Source organism: Augochlora pura, chromosome 9, assembly GCF_028453695.1.
Source record: "Augochlora pura isolate Apur16 chromosome 9, APUR_v2.2.1, whole genome shotgun sequence".
Classification (NCBI taxonomy): Eukaryota; Metazoa; Arthropoda; class Insecta; order Hymenoptera; family Halictidae; genus Augochlora; species Augochlora pura.
The window spans coordinates 13,716,294-13,735,692 of NC_135780.1; the positions used below are offsets into that span (position 1 = coordinate 13,716,294).

At 40.8% G+C, this 19,399-nt stretch overlaps 1 protein-coding gene across 7 annotated transcripts in view; it reads left to right on the top strand.

Moving 5' to 3' along the window:
- Nucleotides 1-19,399, top strand: part of LOC144474729 (uncharacterized) — a 70,206-nt gene that overhangs the window by 37,248 nt on the left and 13,559 nt on the right. For 4 of the 7 annotated variants that reach the window (XR_013494783.1, XM_078189912.1, XM_078189914.1 and 1 more), the window contains 5 exons: nucleotides 3,932-4,229; nucleotides 10,999-11,146; nucleotides 11,613-11,763; nucleotides 16,696-16,964; nucleotides 19,014-19,115. The gene's annotated coding sequence lies outside the window, so the exon portion shown is untranslated. Of the gene's footprint in view, nucleotides 1-3,931; nucleotides 4,230-4,455; nucleotides 4,742-7,261; nucleotides 7,466-10,998; nucleotides 11,147-11,612; nucleotides 11,764-16,695; nucleotides 16,965-19,013; nucleotides 19,116-19,399 lie in introns of all 7 variants that reach the window. The other 3 variants (XM_078189915.1, XM_078189916.1, XM_078189913.1) reach the window with 3 other exon arrangements.

A 19,399-nucleotide genomic window follows, 5' to 3' on the forward strand; every position in this document is an offset into this window, starting at 1 on the left:
GGCTGGAGGGTAAGGTGATTTTCTCGGGGGAAATTCAGCAAAGGGCATTCCGACTCGCGCGGCGCTGCGCGCGCGGTGCAGAGGCTACGAAGCGTGTCGCGCGGGGATGCGAACGGTTTTCTTTGTTTTCTCGTTGGACTGCTGCGAGAGACTTCGAATGCGCCCACACACTGTCCGTTTCCAGTCTCTCCCTTCCTTTTTCTCCCCGTGATTGTACTTCATTTCCCCGGATGATATGCCGTGACATCCGACCGAATCATTTTTTTTTCTCTCGCTTCCTACGGATTGGTCCGACGGTTCCGATAGCGCGCGGATAACCAGGGACTGGAAAAACTGCTGGAATTCTATAATAGCTTCTGTTTAGAAGTCTATCCCCATAGAACTCTTTTTTAATATTCCAATGACAATACGTAAAGAGAAACCTTTTGAAAATAAAAGGTTTCCAGTCGAGTAGAGTTTTTAAGGAAAAATCCAATGATTCTCGCTGCGATATTTAACCAAATTTTATCAAAAGAGTTTCGTCAAATGTATGTACATCTATGACAGTGCTTTTCATTTTTGTCCAAGGCGATAATTTTATATTTCGATTATTTGTCTCTGCCATAAACGAATAAAAGCTCTGCGATCCAATAATTCGTTTCTCCGAGCTATCTCGGAAATCGTCCCAGCTCCGCGTACTCCGTTAAACAATGTTGAATGGCCGATCGGGGAGCATCGAGAGCACTGCTAGGTTCCATAGAGACGTATAAGCAGGGACCGTGCACAGATTGCGTCTAGCGATCGCTAATAGTTTCCCGAAGCCAAACCGTAATTAAATCGTCATGTCGAGGGGGTGAACGTGGCGCAGCGGCGTGTCTCTCTCTCTCTCTCTCTCTCTCTCTCTCTCTCTCTCTCTCTCGTAATATTATTTCTTAATTAATGAACACGTCTGCCTTATCAGCGCGCCTCAACGTTCAGGTACACTTATAGATCACTGCGCCCGGTAGTGAACCAATTAATTAACCAGAGGATTTGTCGGAGACGTCGCCAGGAGTTTTGGAAGAGACTGCTGGGACACCTCTCTCTCTCTCTCTCTCCCTCTGGGATAAGACAATACAAAAGAGAGAATAGAATAGGTTCCCTTAGCGTATCGATGCCCGATCTATCCCACTTCCCGAGATGAACAACTTTATCTCGCTCGGTCCATCTCCTCTATCTTTGTATCTTTATGGAAAACAGGTTCGCGCCGCTAGAGTCCTCCTTCCATCTTTCCCACCGAATCTATTGTTCTTGGAAATTGATTAATCTTCCGTAACACTGTTTTTACCAACCGGGTCGAGAGATTGTAATTCTAATCCTCCTACTTCAATCGACTTTTCAATTTTTTTTCTATAATTTTTAATCTACAGTTATTTTCCTTTAATTTAAATCTTTAACCGAGAGCACTTTGAAAAGATTCGTATAATATTAAACTCTTTGTAAGCAGTTGATGCTAAAATAATATAAAAATTCTTTTTACCGTTAATGATTAATAAAATAATTTATTAGGTGAATAATAGTAGAATTCGAGATGGAAATCTTTAAGCACAGCGTTTCCGGCATTCGACGGCCAGATGTTCTCGGAGCATGATTAGTTAGGAAAGCTCCGAGTGACCGTCGATACATCATAAAGGATCCTCGCAGCTCGAAACGAAATATTTGCTGGCGCTGGGAATAGTTTACGTTGGTCTGCGGGGATCCTTTAAACCAGGATTTCGGGAGCGGGTAACCTTGCAGTTAGGGAATAGTTCTCGTCAGGACCCGCCGCGCGCCCCTATACAACAGAGAGCCGGAACACACCGGAGAAAGTCCGCGAGATTGCCGAGTTACGGTGTAGCGGCCACATGCCGGAGGGTTGTTGTAACCCTTTCCTTCGAAATGGAACACAGGCCTCTGGCACATCGGAGGCCAGCGGTCGAAGCTGCAGCAATTCGCGAAAGTATTCGAACTACTTTTGCAACGAAATAACTCTCTCGGACGACTTGATCTTTCAAATATTCGAGGAACTATGGTTTAATAAAAAAATATGGTTTATTTGAAATATTGGCGTCGACAGTTCAAATCATAGTTAAAAATCATTCTTCTTAGCTTTCTATTTTATTTTATTTTATTTAAATAGAAGATCAGTCGAAAGATGCCTTTTTCGTAGAATTTGTGATTTATTCCTGTATTAATTGATTGTAAATTAATTTACAATTTATTTTTAACATATACTCTGTTTAATATATAGTATATAGAATAATCACTGGTTAGTAACGATCCTCGCACGCTCCGTTTCCCGCAAAAATATATTACACCCGGCATGCGAACGCATATAATGTCGCTCTATTAAAATATTCTAGTATTCCATCAGGATGTGTTCGCCGAAATACATTTGTAATTTCACGGCAAATAGCACGCATGTTTTACACACACACTATACCACCTTTCGTTCGTTTATTTCCACCATTGTGTGATCGAAACGCTTCGTTTCGCTACGATTAAGTTTTATACGTTTAATCCCCGGCATGTACAGTGATAATTTCAATGGATTGGACACCGTGCATCGTAAACTGTATTTTTCACCGATGATCCGAATGAAAGCTGTGCAGTTCTATTATTAAAGTCGTAACGTGATAGTTAGTAACAATAGTCTCGTAAGACTTTGAAATAAGGCATCTTTCTATTATAAAGTAAAGTTGCCTAATGCGAGACTAATTTTTGTATAATTTCTATTAAAAACAGTTTTATCCAAAATTGATAGTTTAAATAATTGAAAAATATATAAATTCGGTACGTAAATAAATCTAGCATCTTTCTCTTAACAGTGATGAAATATTACGTAAAAAATAAGCTGAAAACTTGCGATATTTTTTTTCAACGCGAAGTCGCCTAGCTTTCGGAAAAAAGAAAGTTTGGAAATTCATAAGGCACACGTGACGTTGAATAGGTATCGATAAACGTGTCTGTGCATGGCTTACTATCTCCGCCCAGTCTATGCAAATATTCAAAGTCAATTTTCTCGACAAGAAAGTTTCGTACGAAAATATATTCCTCTCTATACTTTAGGTCTAATATTCCGCCTAGAATCAACTTTTACTGGTCGTGCAGCATGAATAGCGAAACGTTCTACGGACTAGCGAAAAATTTGGGAAACGTACGTTCCTTAAATGCAGATAAATATTACTGTGAATAGTAAATAAAAATCACTGTACAAGGCATAAATTTCTTGGACCATAATTCTCCTACTAAAAAATCTCTTTAACACTTATTATTATATATTTTATAATATATTCTTTTACTATTATCATCCTTTACTCTAACAGTCGAGAAGACAGTTCTATTGCTAAATAAAACATCTGGAAATTCTAATTCTGTTTCGAGGAAGGAGTCTTGGGGGTTTCAGCGGTGCATTTAAAAGGAATTGAGTAGCCCGCGTTTTGAGGCTTATAAAACTTGCTCGTAAAACAGCCGCAGTATCAGTCTCCGCGGAAAGTGAAATTTATCGGTCGCTATAAAACAAGGACTATGTCCCACTGATATAATACCGGAGCGCGAGTGCAACATCGTACTTGCCGCGCTGCAATGATACCGCGATAAATCTACGATAATAAAAAGAAAGTGTACAATGTGTGTATCGTGCAACGTTAACAGCTCAAGTGGGTTGATGCTTGCTAGGAAAATCCTCTGCAGATCGAAGTAATTGCAGTGCTATTGGTTTACGACTATGCGTCTCAAAAGGTCTCTTTTAATGTTGCCGAGAAGGTAAAGGGTTGTAAACAAAAAAGAACAATTAAAAGAGAGAAGATGCGATTCCTCGAGCCTCGTGTTCTAGTTTTTATTATAGACAACCGGTGGCTATAAAATCGAGGATCGAACAATCGAATCTTCTCTTCTATTTTTATCTTATCTCATTGTCTATTTCCTTTTACAGGTCGATGAACAATTGGAGGGAATTTATATTCTCCCAATAATGTCTTCAAAATTAAATGAAATACTATAAAGGCCACTTTTCCGCCTCGTTTAACGTGGCCGGAATATAGATTTTACTATACGTATCGACCGAGTATTACTACATTGTCTGAGGGCTAAAGAACCATTGTAATATACGAAGTCTGGAGTACTTTTCAAGAAGGGATTGAGAGGGATGCCGTACCAGCCACCTTTCCGGAAGCTGCCGCGTCGATCTAACCGGTGGTTGCTGAAGTTTCACCGATAACTTCGATATTTCGGTGAGATTCTAATCAATTGCGAATTTACGTCGTTCGGCAGGTTTTCTCATTTATTTGTTACATATTTTTCAAGCTTTATATATTTATTTCAAATTTTATATTTTTATTTCAAGCCTTATATATTTATTTCAAGGCTTATGTATCTATTTCAAGCTCTGCTCTAAATTAATTTGCATCTCAACTTATTAAACCTCTTTTCTAATTTATGTCTTCTTTCATTTTACAGCGATTCCACATACAAATAACAAAAACTACCCCCTGTGTCTCCCAATTGACGCAGACAATTTTTATTTTCGATAAAACTATTCAGCCTGCTTCTACCATCGACGTAGATCAATATCGACACAGTGTTTCGTATTTGGTCGACGTGGAAAAACTTTCTGAACGGTGTCGCATATGTTTTCGATTAGAAATTTCCACCGAGAACGGGCACACGGGGGCTCCGCAACTTGTAAAGGGGGAAGAAAAAAAAACGGGAAACTTTCGATAGAAACCGGAACTTTCCAAGACGGGTAGGAAGGACGCTTGCAATAAAGTGAAATCGAATAACTCCAATTGCTTTACATATTCCTCGTGTTCCGGCGGCCGTCGCGGACTCACAGGAGCGTAACTCAATTACGAAATTAATTCAACGTTTTATCAGTACCGTATTATAACTGCGGTGCCCTTCTTAGAGGCTGCGCGTTCGGGTACAGTCATTGCGAGAGGTTTTCGTGTGGTATGGCATATGATATGTTATAGCGAAGAATCGCAAGAATTCAGAAATATTTTCTGGCTTTTTTCCAGTTTATTAAAGCAGTTAATTTAATTAGCTATTTTATTAAAATTTAGCTATTTATTTAATTTATTATATATAATATATATATATATATATATTGATTTAATTAGCTAGGCTATTTTATTTAATTTCTTTTCTGTTCTCATAAATATCTGAATTTTAGTGATAGAATTTTTTGAAATATTATTGTTTCAATTTAATCGTTTCTTTAATTAACTTTTACTATATTCCATGTTAACTTTCGTTATGTCATCGATGTACCTTCGATTGATAGAAGCTCCTCGCGGAGTCGCAACGGATGCAGCGAATCATCTTTTCGATACGTTCCACATTCGAGGATAACAGTCGACAGATTAAATATAGCCGGGCATGATTCGCCGTGCACGGAAAAGAATAAAATATCGTATACATAGAATATTCGTCAATACGTAGAATATTTTGCGGGGGGGAGTTGCGATTAGAAAAAAAGCGATGGAAAAAATACACGTTCCGCGAAAAAATACAAACGTTGCAACGTTCGTTGAGGCTTAAATTTTCCGTTGCTTTTTAATGCAAACAACAAAAAAAAAAGCGTGGCAGAAACACGCGTGTACAACTCGGCGCACTTAACGCAATTTAATTAAAAAAGTTCCGCTGATATGCTACAGAACGGCAACAATATTTTCTAAAAATCTGCGCGACGGGATTCGTTAAATGTATTTATGTCGGTTTTTAAAATCTAGTAATTTCCCCAAATATTCGGCAAAATATATTTATTCGCCCTCAACTTTCCAGTTCGAACTGGAACGATGAAACCCCGTTGATCAAACTTTGTTCGAACCGGCGGAAAACGAAAACGTATAAAACATTTTTACGAGAACTGTACTCGACCGGGATTTTATGGAAATCATGAGCCACGAAGTTTGTGTCCAGAAACTGCATAAATGCTGTGATAAAAGAAGATTCCTACGAGGAAGAAGACGAATCTTTCAAATAATTTTCGAGGCGTCAACGAAACACGCTTTTTCCACGCGACGGTGGTAGTAGTAGGGTAGTAGGTCAGGGTAGGGCAGTAGGCCAAGATGTGCCCTTCTGCCGACGCCATTGGCACCTCTTCGCACGTCAAACGGAAGCTGGCACGTTGGAATCTTTTTTTATCACGCCAATGGACGACATTGTACGTCATTGTCCTTTTTCTGACAATTATCAGAAAAATAAAATAAGAATTCACTCGCATTTTTTACACGAATCCCGTGGTCCACGGTCTAATCATTATAAACGCATTAACTAAAATCTCTCTTTTAATTCCTGGAAGCCGCAAAACAATGGCAAACTTTCGGAAAGAGCCCGTGAAACTGCTTCGCGTATCGAGGAGCCGATAAATTTCCACGTAAAGAGCGTAACCAACAAGTGTCGCAAAACCCGGGCGCAATAACAGTTAATTCGTAAAGAAAGCAAAACCCGGGCGTTATTACTCCGGACGAAAGTAACTGTTGTTATAACGAAACTATGCGCGAACGGTCCGCGAAATTAACAACATCGGGTTACACAGAGAGGTTCTACGGGTGTTGACTGCGCGAGTTCAATTTCCTTCTAATTTCGCATGCCCGTTCCGTAATGTTTGTTCAACCTTCCCTCTCGTCGCGCGCGAGTTCCCTATTACCCAAGGACAGAGCGCGGCACTTAAACGACCGTCTCGTTTAAGAGTTCGTAATTGCACGGTTATCCCGAAACCATTCGGCGCGACTTCCATCCCGCGGCCGGATACCGTGCGTACCAGCGATTTTAGATCAGCCCCCACCCCGGCGCTATTACCGCGCAAATACTTTTTCGTGACCGCGAATACGGCTGTCCAGAATTTTCGGGTAAACTCCGCGCGAAATAACGGAATAATCCTCGCGAGTTCTGTTTATTTTTCCAAATAAAAAAGAACACATTTTGCACGCGCTTGATAATATTGGAATATATATTCTCGTTGCGCGGCATGTCGCAAATGAACCCGTGTCTTGAAACTCGAAATGGCATTAAAATGACGCGCGATATTTATAGCTGCTGATTAATTAATTCACTTCGAGTACTGAAAGTCGTTCGATTCGCTTCTGTTAACATTAAAACGTGCCGCTGCAGGTCGAACGACCGGTCTCGCATTTCTTATTTTGAGTACAGTGAAATGGCAAAGTTGATTCCCGTTGGAGATTGCTGAATATATTTATTCGGACACGTGTTATTAAAAGGACCGAGAAAAATTGAAATAATCCAATTCTTTAATTTGTAGATGACAAAACGTGTTCAAAAGGCTTCTTGACCTCGTATGTTCAGCGTTAAACAAGCGTGCTTCCAGGCGCTTTCGGTTTCACACTAAATAGCGATTGGCGCGCCATAAATTCGCCAGCGGAGTTACCCTATCGGAGACCAACCGCCCCGCCGCATACATCACGGCGGACCGGAGCCTCGCAGCTTGAGAAATGTCTGGCCAACGGTATAGGCATATTATCTTTTGATTGCCAGATACAATTCCCTCGAACTACTTCCAACGTTAGGGACATCTGTCTGCCGGGCTGCAGCCGGTTGAATAACTGACACGCGACGACTATTTAAATGGGAAAACGTTGGAATTCATATCTACCGAGCATTGTAGAACAGGGCGCTGATGTTCCATTGCGCGGACATTAGCGAGGAGATTCGATGCACCGCGACGGAAGGGTTGCCTGGCATTGCAAGGTAATGCCGGCTTCGCGTGACCGATATATGGTTTTTAATAGATCGCCCCGTCCTTTTACGAAAACAACGACGTCGATCCATAAATTTGCGCCGTTTCAATTTTTATTCGAATTCAGCCCCGTAATTATTGATTCGGTTCTCTATTCAGATTCAGCCTTCGAAAACTATGCGACTGTTTAATTAAATATAAATTATTTCGCTTGCAACTAAAACGCGGAGCGTTCGCGGAAATATAGAACGAATTTATGGCGAGTCGAATCAGTCGGAAAGCCGTTTAATCCGTCGGGGATTCTCTCCCGTGTTCTCTTCGAATCAAATAAAAGTCTCGCCGAGTTTTATTAAAACTTTCGTTATGTTGTGCTCCGCAGAGTCTAGACGATTGTATTCGTAATTCATGAAACCCGCGGTCGGGGTCCAAACAAACCGGTGAAACTCTAAATTTTTGCACCGGCAAAACAGTTTCGATTGTTTCGTTGCGTCATAAGAATTATGTCACGAGGTATAATTATACCTCGAACTCTTGATCAAAGTTAAATGACTGAATATCACGATGATCCTGGATATTATTCTAAGTTTAAATTAATCTAAATTAAGTTAAATTTTCATTGCTCAATTATTTTGTCAGTAACTATAAAAGCGAGCTGAGAGACTCGAATAATCGTATCTCCTCTTCCCTAATTGTCCATAAAATTGCGCAACAGTAAGAAGTATTTAACGAGAAATATTTGACAATAAATAACTTAAACCTCCGCGTTGTAACTCGCACACGCGTCGATGTCCGAATAGAACGACTGCCATTCGAACACGACACGACCAATTACCACCGAGCCGAAGTGACGAAAGGGGGCCGACACAGTTCCAATTAGGTGGAATAAAATAATTCAAGTTGAAATCGCCGACCATATTGTGATTCTCGAATCGCCGCGTTTAATATTAATTGTTGAGTTCCACGATGTATACATGTACCGCGCATATTTGCGGGCGCGCGTTCAAATATAATTGCTTATCTTAACTAGGCTTCCGAAACAAGTGCAAAGGGATGCGCGCGGCCACGTGAAATTCGACAAATGAATTGTGGTTGCCGCATGGACGTAACAACAATATTCATCCAATATGCACATCTCCGTCAGCCATCAATTATACGATACTAATTAGTTTCCTATATACTACGGTTACTGGGTTACCGTAATGGATATACATAATAATGCGCGTACATGCGGAGATATTTGATTGCGGATCTTTATGCGAAGACGACATTTTCTACGTTTTGATCGAATAACGACAGCTTGTTCCTTCTTTTAAGGATTTTAATATGTTTGCATAGCATAAGACTTGCATGCATGCGAAGACTTTAATACACATAATAGTTCATACCTTTTGGCACAGCAGCAAAATTTACAAAATTAATGTCAACTCCGTACGTCATTTTTTGCATCTTTCCCTTCCCCCCCCTATCGTCGCGCATGCATACATAATGCACAGTTTGAACTCTCCGTTGCGCCGCGTGCTCCACGTTTCGTCAATATTTCGTTGCTAATATTTCGTACGAAATTAGAATACTTGCGAACTTTGGTATTCCGGATGATTGATGGGAAACGAGGTTATTGTCCGCGCGCGGTGTTCGAAAATAGTATTCCACATATGCAAGAATAAATGCGCTCCGTTCGGTCACTAAAAACGCTCGCCGGTCAGATCAATACCTGCGAATACTTTTCTAACGCCGAAAGACGCGTTTTTCGTCGAAACATAAACCGTGCTGCGGTTCGCAAAAATAGCGTTGTGAAAAATATCAAATTAAATTCCCGTTTCGTCGACGCACCCAATACTTTTTCCCATCACTTTTTAACGTGTTAAATAAAATTAACTTGGCAGATAGTTTTACTGAATCAAATGCGACAGAAGCTAAACTAATTGCTGAATATATATTTATTTATTAATATTTATATATTAATATCGAATGAGAAATTACAATCTATGCTAAATCAGCAGATATACTTTCAAAAGAGGGTGTACTTTGACTCGAAATAATTCTTTGATTTAAAGCGTATAATTGAAATGGATGAAGCATTATTATTCGCGCAAGCATAACCTTCTGCTCTTGATACAGTATTATTTCACGGAAAATGGAGCGCCGAGCGAAACGAAATTTGCTCTACATTTTGCAGGTGGTTCTTCGGCGTTCTCTGAAAATTTGTCGAACATTAACCTTCCTTTATTCGGTTTCTCGTTAAGCAAGCGAAGTTTTTGTCATTAAACTGAAATTACCGTATCGATCTTCCGGCGTAATTAACGATCGATAATCCGCCCGTGCGAGCATAAAATGTCGGACAGTGGGAATTCGCGAGAGCAATTTCTGCGAGAGAGTTCTAAAGTATCGGGGAGCTGAAAATTCCGGCTGTTCGCGGGTGCCCATTAATTCCCACTACCCCCCCTGAAAGAAACCAGAAGGTGTAAAGTAACTCCCGGTAACTCGTAAAGATATCCTAATAAATGTTCGTCGTTACGCGCGATAATTTCAACCATCGACTTACTTAATCCATCTAGCCGCGACTACACGCAATTTCAAGTTTTACTGCCTCTGATCGAGTAGCGACGTTTCAAAGTGGAGCGCGGCGAGGTCAATTAAACCAGTTGTTAAAAGATAGATCGTCACGCGAGAAAAGTTATTATACTAATATTCGAACGGCGGACCATATCATTTATTAATTTATTTATCGATTTTCGCTCCTTCAAGGCACCTGCTCTAAATACGCTGATTTTTCTATTAGACCTTGGTCCTCTAACAAGGCAATCCATTAAAATTAACTAAAATTAGTTTCGAGACATTAACGAGTACAAGTTATGGTCCTCCATCTCCTGTTAATTAATACGAAGCGTCGTTCGTCCAGAAACTGTGACGTCTGTTAAAAAAATCACCGTAGCGTCGAAAATGGCTTTAAACGAGCGTTTCTCGTAAATATTCATGACGAACGTTTCGCGATAAACATTTTATTCTACACGCTTTATCTTAGTCCTTCGCGCACGCCGCCGTTTTCCTCCTCGTTTTAATGCGGGGCGCACCTAGCCACGAGACAACGCATAAAAATAAAACATTATCTTAATAGAAATCTGTATAAACAGAGCGTCTTCAAATCCTATTTTTGCGCGCATTAACTACGAAAACGTTCGAGCTCCTTTTTTGTTATTCTAAAATATGTATAATAATGAAGATAACAAAACATTGATAACAACACCGTATTTTATATACTGTAATTTTTATTTTTATTTTCCTCGATTAACTTTGAATGAAAGTTTCAGAGCGAACTTGCACGGCGTCAATGGCTCCCTCAACGTTCATACACCATGGAAATTATGATGAAACCCATTCAGTCATCAAACGACTTCGTTTACAACAGGGAGATCCCCCCCCATTCGTTGGCTAAGTGTTAATGAGTGCGAGGTAAGAAAGTGTTGGTACTATTGTTATTATCACTATTTAGTATTACTATTACTATTTACTATTTACAATTTAGTATTACTATTACTATTTACTGTTTACAATTTAGTATTACTATTTACTATTTACTATTACTATTAAAATTACTACTATTAAAATTCCTACGATATTTACTATTGCGATACCCGCGAAAGAAATTCGATTCTACCGAATTAGTCCCGGCGACCCGTCGGACTTTCGTTAATGATCAAGCCCCGGTTAATGGGATACTTGAAGCAAGAAGGGAATTAGGAAGATAGGATCGGACAATATACGGGTAGAAAATGGAAGAGTGAGAGGAAGAGATACTAACATACAGCTTTAAGCAGGCGCGCCGACTATATCGTAATCCGCGCGTTTTCGGCCCCCTCTCCCAGAAATCCTTTAAAACTTTTGATGCTATCTACGTAAGAGGATTTTTTTTACGCAGGAAAGATCAAGGGAAAATTAAAGCATACAAATGTTTATGCGTGACGGCTGGCCAGCTGACGACGAGGACGACGACGACGATTCGTTCCGCTTTCGTTTCTGAACTGTCCGCCGGCGGGTGCCGTTTCAATGGCGACTTTGACGGAGATACGGTAATGAGTCGGGCAATTAAATGGAAACATCTGAATATTACGCGTTTTGCACGCGCTACACGTATTACTACTTCAATTGCAATTAGTCTGCCAATGCCTCCGAAATTCGTTGCTAATTAGACGATTCCCGGGAGCGTTTCGAGAAAAACTACCGATAGCGCCGATCCTAGATGCTGAACATTTACTAATCTTTTGCGAGGATAATAATTCCTAATTTCACTTGATTTTATTATTAATACTATTATTATACAATAGCACTTATCATATATTATTTTGCACACATAGTTGAACTGGCACGCCGTAAACGCGGTTAGTGCACACCGTTTTACAACCGCGACAAGGGTTCGGATTTATTTAAACCGCGCGCAACGTCTTGTTTAACTTGTTCAACTTCATAGAAATAACACTTGCCCGCTGAAAAGCGGAACAACGTCGAATACCACCGCGGCCGAGGCTCCGCGAAACGAGATTTCATCCCTGTTCCTCCTCCACGGCTGCAATATTACACCGACAAATCTACTTTCGTAAAATTAAAAGGGATTCCCATAATTGCTGCGCTCGTAATTCTTGCACAATGTTTCAGCGGAAAAATGAATCGCGAAACGGTAACCAACGAGCAACGCGATCTTTGAATCTCTATTTTATTAAAAGCAAGTGTTTATTCCGCTTTATGGAAAAATAGGTTGCAGAAATAAATGTTACGTTGGTTAACAAAACCGCGACTCAGTTTCCATAAAATTATTGAGCAAACTAGTTCGACTAATATAATTATGAAATCAAATTAAATACTTGAAAAATATCGAACCTGTTCAGGGGCGTTTATAAAATAATTATTATATAGTTTTATAAGGCGTTAAATCGCCCGCTTGTAGTATGCTTTTTTAATCGATGATTGGCAATCCTTTCTCCCCATTTTTGGATTCAATTCGTTCGTCGCGGGAGAATCAGAATTCGCGGAAAGATTCCTAGTCCGGCGATCGAGTTGTTTGATTCGGGGTTTAAAAATATCGCGGACGGCCGGGACGTAAAAGCGAGATGTATCGACGACGGTGGAGAACATTTCACGGTCGAACGTGCAAAAGGTGCTCTCGTATATCAGAATAACAAGAATCGCGGAAAGCGATCTCTCCTCTTCCTCCCTTGTTCCTTATCCCCAACGGCGATATTACGCCGCGGCGAGGCCGGCAGAGAGAGAGATTAAATTTGCTTTTCACTTTCGTCGAATTAAAATCCATTCTCATAAGCGGCCGGCCGACGCCCTCGTATTTCCCCGCGTGACGTTTAACTTTCGGCGAAACAGGGAAACGGTAACTTTTGATTAAGACGTCCGACGAATTAAGTCTTTGCTAAGGACGCGCGGTGGTAGAGAGAGGGAGGCAGGGAGGGAGGAGAAAACGGGAAGGAAAAAATTTACGTTCATACCGGCGAGAAAGGAAAGAGGGGGTGAGGGAAGGCAACAAGAAGAGGAAGAAACTCCACGGTGTGTGTTTGCCCGGACTCTTTCTACGGCACCGGTGAAAATTGCTTCTGTTGCGAATGCCACGGAAAACCGGTTTCCTCTCGGCTTCTCTACGCTCCTGCGCTTGTTACCGGCTGACTAACTTTCTGACTGTGCGATTGAAAGCTGGCCCCCGCACGATTGACGTTTCCACCCTTTTCTTGTTGGCCAAGCTAAACGAGCGACGACGACGCGGCACCTGGTCAATATTTTGTGGGTTTGATACTTTTGGGTCAAGTGACAAATGGAAACGCCTCCCCCTCCGCCGCCGAGAAAAGCAACGCGATACCAAAATATAGCAAATGGACTTTCGCGAAATATCGTTCGTTTTTATTCCACGTGTACAGGGTGGTCGAAAGTAAGCGTTTGATGGTCTGATTCTCTTGTCACCAATATTTAAACATTCGATTAGTAAGTACGCAATGTTTATAAAATTTCTTTCTCTTCGAAGAAATTGGTGCGGTCGAAAATATTCTAATCGTAATAATTTTAAAGAAAATGGTACGGCAGGGAGTTAATGTTAAACGTAGGCTAGGAACGGATTCCCTCCTCCGCGATTATAGCAATCGGATGCAGCTGCGTTCACAGGTTTTTTGGTAATCCTACACGTAAACGGGGATTAAGGGAAATCCGGGTAAAATCCGCAGATCCTAAAAGATTCGATCGATAGGGACGAGTGCGAACGCTGATTCTTGGCTCGCGAAGAAATTCTCGTTCGAGTCGGTCGCGGCTAAAACCTTGTCTCCAGTTTCGTTAAAAAATAGCTATTATTAACACACTACGTAATTCCAATAGTTTTATCTCTCTATTACGCTATTTCAGCCGTAAGTAGACAAAAGCTTCACCCAACATTTCTGCATTGTTTTAAAAAGCCGCCATCGTCTAGCGCGTTCCCCTTTTTTTCGCAGAAGTGCATCGGTGCACGCGCAAAATGCAATTGCGCTCGCTTTTTTTAAATGGAACTTTGATGTTGGAATTTTAACATGAATCGATTTCTCGTGCCATTCCGAATGAAAAGAATATTAAGAGAGAACCGTGAACAACCGCGACAGGTTTTTACGTATTTAATTTTTTATTTATCCGACGTCTATAATTATCGAATATTTTTGTTAACGATCGTTAATACAGCACGGTTAACAGATAAAGGTTTTTAGAAGACAGTTCACAGTAAATATGGGAGGGAATGACGCGCGTACTACATCATTACGTCATTTAATAAGTGAACAAGGCGACCTTAAATTGCTGTTGTAAATGCGTTTAGACACCATTTAACTCGCTCCGGAGGAGCGTCATAATATCGTTGCTTTCCCTTTCGATCGGAAAAGCAGCATAAACAAGAATATTTTTTGAATAAACGATGCATTTTCCATTGCCACCAAAAATATTGATTCGAAAGAGATTATTCGACGGGATTTCAGATCCGTGCGTATTTTCTGATAGGCGAATCTTGGAGACTCAACCTCGTTCGAAGACGCTTCGGATGTTGCTGCTTCTAGCATTTGCAAACAGACATTCAACACTTCCTCCGTATCGGAGCGTCGCGGAATTTTAACTGCACCCATGATATTTCACTTCTTATTAAACAAGGAAAAGAAAGAGTAATATTCCGGACGAAAGTCGAACGATATTTAATTTTATGAATTCGGCCGAGCTATTGGATATCGGGTGCTTTAATATTCGAAAGAAATGTGAACAGATTTCTCGCATGGAGGCTGAACAATACGATCGGTCAAATAACCTCGCTTACTGACCCGTCTGATTCGAATTGGCAATTTCGCCTTGGAAGGTCTCGCATAGGACACGTACACTATACTAGTACGTACGATACTGTTCTTGAATATTGGAAAGAAATAGCGACACGGTTTTCAAATAAATCTGTCATGAAAATGTCATCGTTATTGGATCGGTTTCTTTGTGATACGACCTCTTAACATAGGATAAAAATTTGCAATATATATTTTATACTTGAACATAATATTTATCTTTAATTTAATAAGACTTATATTTGTTAAAACCTCGTCGTCTTCGATATTTGCTTTTAAGAACAACTTAACTATACCATCTGGGAAAGTATTTCCTTTCCTAAGAAAACCTCCCTCAGCTTTCTGGATCAATATTTGTCCACCGAGGGAATTTTGAGAAAAACAAGTCTAATAGAATAATTGTCAAATTTTCAGAAATTCCGGCTGATAGTAATGCCGTAGCCGTGCCGAGGCCAAAACGAAGAGATGGAAATCCCGTCGCAAGTGCCGAGCAATTAATATAATAGCCACTTTAAATTTCCCCGGAGCGCGCAGAACCACATAGCAGTTCGGTTTGCTCGAATCTATTTGTTTGCGTTTTCTTCGAAAAGGATAAGGAGTTCTCTGCCAATATTATCGATTTCCAGTTCAGCATGCGCCCGCGAGTCGGACAGACGATTCCATCGGCGAAGGGCTGAAAAAAACCCTGTCGAGGACCTTGAAAAGATGAGAAAAAAGCTGCCGAGCGAAATTATTATAATTAAACCGCGGATAATATTGAATGAAACGCTCTCGAAACGTCCTTGCTCTCCTGTTTTTCACCCCGTCACTTTCTTTTTGCTATTTCAATTACTCGTCCCTTTCTTCTACCTTTTTAATTTCGCCCTTATTTAATTTCCTCAGCTGTTGCTTTTTCAGTTTGATTTTCTTTTCCTTTCCACTTCTTCTATTTTCAATTCTTGCAACTCTTTGCTGTTGATAACAGATACGAGTTAAATAAGGGTGGATCAGACCCGCTTTATAGGTGATGTTCAATAGATTGCATTATCGCAGTATTACTCATGTCTTCGCTGAATTTCGTGTCGCGTTAATAAGCTTGCATAAATGCCGGGGGCTTAAACTTTTCATTAAAAATGCGAGCGAAATTCCCGTTCATATTTTTCCCAATAAAACAGGTATTTAGATTAGAAGAAAAACTGTTTTTCCTAATTAGCTTAAAGCTTCGTGTTCGACGCACAATTATACGAGCAACAGTCCTTTGATAACCGAAATAAAAGAAAAATATTTCATTTCAAATGTTTCACAAAAATTGCTGTTTCAAATATCAACCCTTTGCATCGAGAGCCATTTTAAATAACAAAGCCGCTTTGAAATCATTTTGCCGACTTACGGTATTTCCATTTCACGCTGCAAACTGCATTTTATGAATACAAAGTTGAGCCTTTGACTCATTCAACATATATATAGCTAGATTTTATTTATATATCACTTAGCTAGACTTTTAGCAATTTTTCGAATTTCAACTCTGATAATATAAAAATTGGTACGCGATAGAACAGTCTTTACGGTGTCATCGCTCGAGCACAAAGGGTTAATATATGAAGTGTGCAGTGCTTCTATTATCTCGATTTAGAAGAAATTCAATTATACAAATATTTTCGAGACGAGAAATGAATTTCGTGCGTTTTACAGGGCGGCAAGTAATCCGGTAATTTGGCAAAACCAAAGTGGCCCGGTCGAATTTGCATAACGCGATTCGGCGGCGCGTCAGGTCGTTCGTTCGCCAGGAAAATCACAGCCAGAGCATTTTCCAGGGTGGTAAATAGTTTAACAAGATTTTCCTTTCATCTTCCCGTACGCGGCGGCGATTACAAGCGGGGGATTACCGAAACACCCGGACAAGGTTACGGCCGCTGCCGCCGCCCTTTCCTCAGAATACCTCAGGAAATTTGTCTTTTAGGGTAAGTGCGGGACTTAAGGTCGGGGGCTCCGAGGTTATGTATATACTGCCTGCTTCTGTAACAAGACTGCGGAGCGAAGACTCGCGTCGCGAGAGCAAATCCACCGGGTTCTCATTAAGCGATCCGGTTATTTGTGGGAATTCGTCGGATCAAATGGCATAAACTTCAAACCCTTGAAAAATCGTTCGAAAATTAATAGAATAGCAATAGAACCGGCAAAATTTTCGCGATTTTATTCCGTAGAAATTAGGAGCGCGTTTCACATTTTACTTGGAAAAGTATAGTAAGATATATTGCCTCAGAGTCACCACTCCAGTTTAAAGGGTTAGAAATAGACAATAAATTCTTTCTTTAATCACTTCGATAGGTTAAAAATATCATTTAAAAATTCTATCAACTCTTCTACCATTTGAAACTGAGCTCCCCAACTTTGCTACACAAAGACTCACAAAATCCACCGATTACAAAAGAAAGCCTCGCCAATTGTTCCATCCAGTCGCGATCAACGAGCATGTCCACCCCCGTATTCGCGACCCCCCGTCTATGAATTTCATCGGCTATTTATCCTTTTATCGATTGATCGACTCGGCGATCGCGTTAAATGTTCAGACAACGCCGGTTCACGGTGCCGGGATCCCTCGGCCAGGCCCTTTTGAATTCGTTCCATCGACTAAGCGCGCGCTCAATCAAGAGCTGTCGCGATAACTGTAACCGAGCACAAAACAGTCGCAGCGCTTCGGGGGGGAGGGGCTCGCATTTAGTGGTCCACGTCGACCGAGAGAGCTGGTTTAAATTTCATTACGACGATTATGCCTGGTAAGCTATAATCCTCCAGGAGAGAGGATAAGGCATTTCTCAACTGTGCCTAGCAGCCGCCGCGCACTCTCTCTCTACCGACAGTCTCTCGTTATTTAGCCCAAGCAAATTTAGTGGACCGAGGTGATATTACCAACTCGCTGGATTATTTAGAGCCGTACGACCGCAAGGCCCCGCAAATTCCGGCGAACGGTTGCTGCTGCGATCCTCGTTGCCGGGCTGCGCTACCTAGATGCGGATGCTACATATTTAGGGAGACGTACGAAGAATCGATACCCGCGAATTTTAAATGAAACTCTGCCTTTGATGCGCTTTGCCGGCCGGTCATTCGGTCGCAAATATTTCTGCTACTATATAGTAATTAAATCTAATAATATTTTTATATCTTTCTAGCATTAGCATTGAACAATATTTATGGAATCTATTTTATCTATTTTGTCGCTTTAGGTATCTAATATTTAAGGCTACCGATCAGGGGAGAAGACCGATTTATAGTCTACCGATCGGTAAAGGGTTAAAATTTCACGACCTCGCGGACGTTCCTGATCTCTTCGGTAATTATTTAGAGCAGGTGTCGCAACTGTACCGTAAAAATCGAGTAGATCGTAGCACTTCTACACGGTGCAATCGAATGCAACCAATCGATTATAGTAATAGATATAATAATAATAAAACCGCATTCGGCGAGACTATGGCTTGTCCGACCACGCGAAAGCTCTTTATTGGTGAAAATGTATTTATCAAATGATCGCACGATATAATAAACGACAAATCAAATTGTCCAAACCGCTTTGTATTGTAACCAGCTTGGACATTATAGAGAGCTCGAATTTCATATTAGTGTTCGCAAGGCTTCCACTAATTAGTTCAAATAACACTGACAACGGCTACGATATATCACATTTCTGATTAATTATCGATTCATTATAACGAAACAAGTACCCCATGACAAATGATGATTAACTAATGAGTCAAGCATGTTCATCCGTCTCTGCATTATTATCCGTGTGTGCGCGTATCCACTCCATTTGTGGTCTTTCACATTTAGTTAATGAAACGCGCACTTATTTTCGAACAACGCCAGTGATTTCATCATCGATACCGTATAATTATAATGCGATCGAACCTTGACTACTCTGTTGTGAAGAAAATTGATCCTTTAAACCTACCCTTAGGTATTAACCCTATAGAATATAAAATATAGAATATAATATATATATATTATTTTTTCAGGGGTAGCCAACTACGACGCATGGTTGTTCGGCGCTAAGAGGGTTAAAGTAAGCGGCCGAAAAGTTCCGGCGGGTGATGTCACCGCAGAATGGAGTTCGCAGGGTAACAAAATATTTGCGTTAAGTGGGAAGCTAGAGTAGCACTCCCCCGGAAGTCGTGATTTAGCAAGTGTACGTCGCGCGTTTACAATTAGATTTACATGAGAATTTTACAAGGTTTTGGTAGTGGGGGGGGGGGGGGGGGGGAGGGAGGGGTTAACCGTGCCACCGCGTCACTCGCGGCTCCGACATAAACTCAGTCTAAGGCGGGAGGGTAGAAATTGCCAGAGATATTTCTCAACGGGCGATGTTTCGTGAACTAGAAATTCGCGTTCGTTCGCCTGTAAA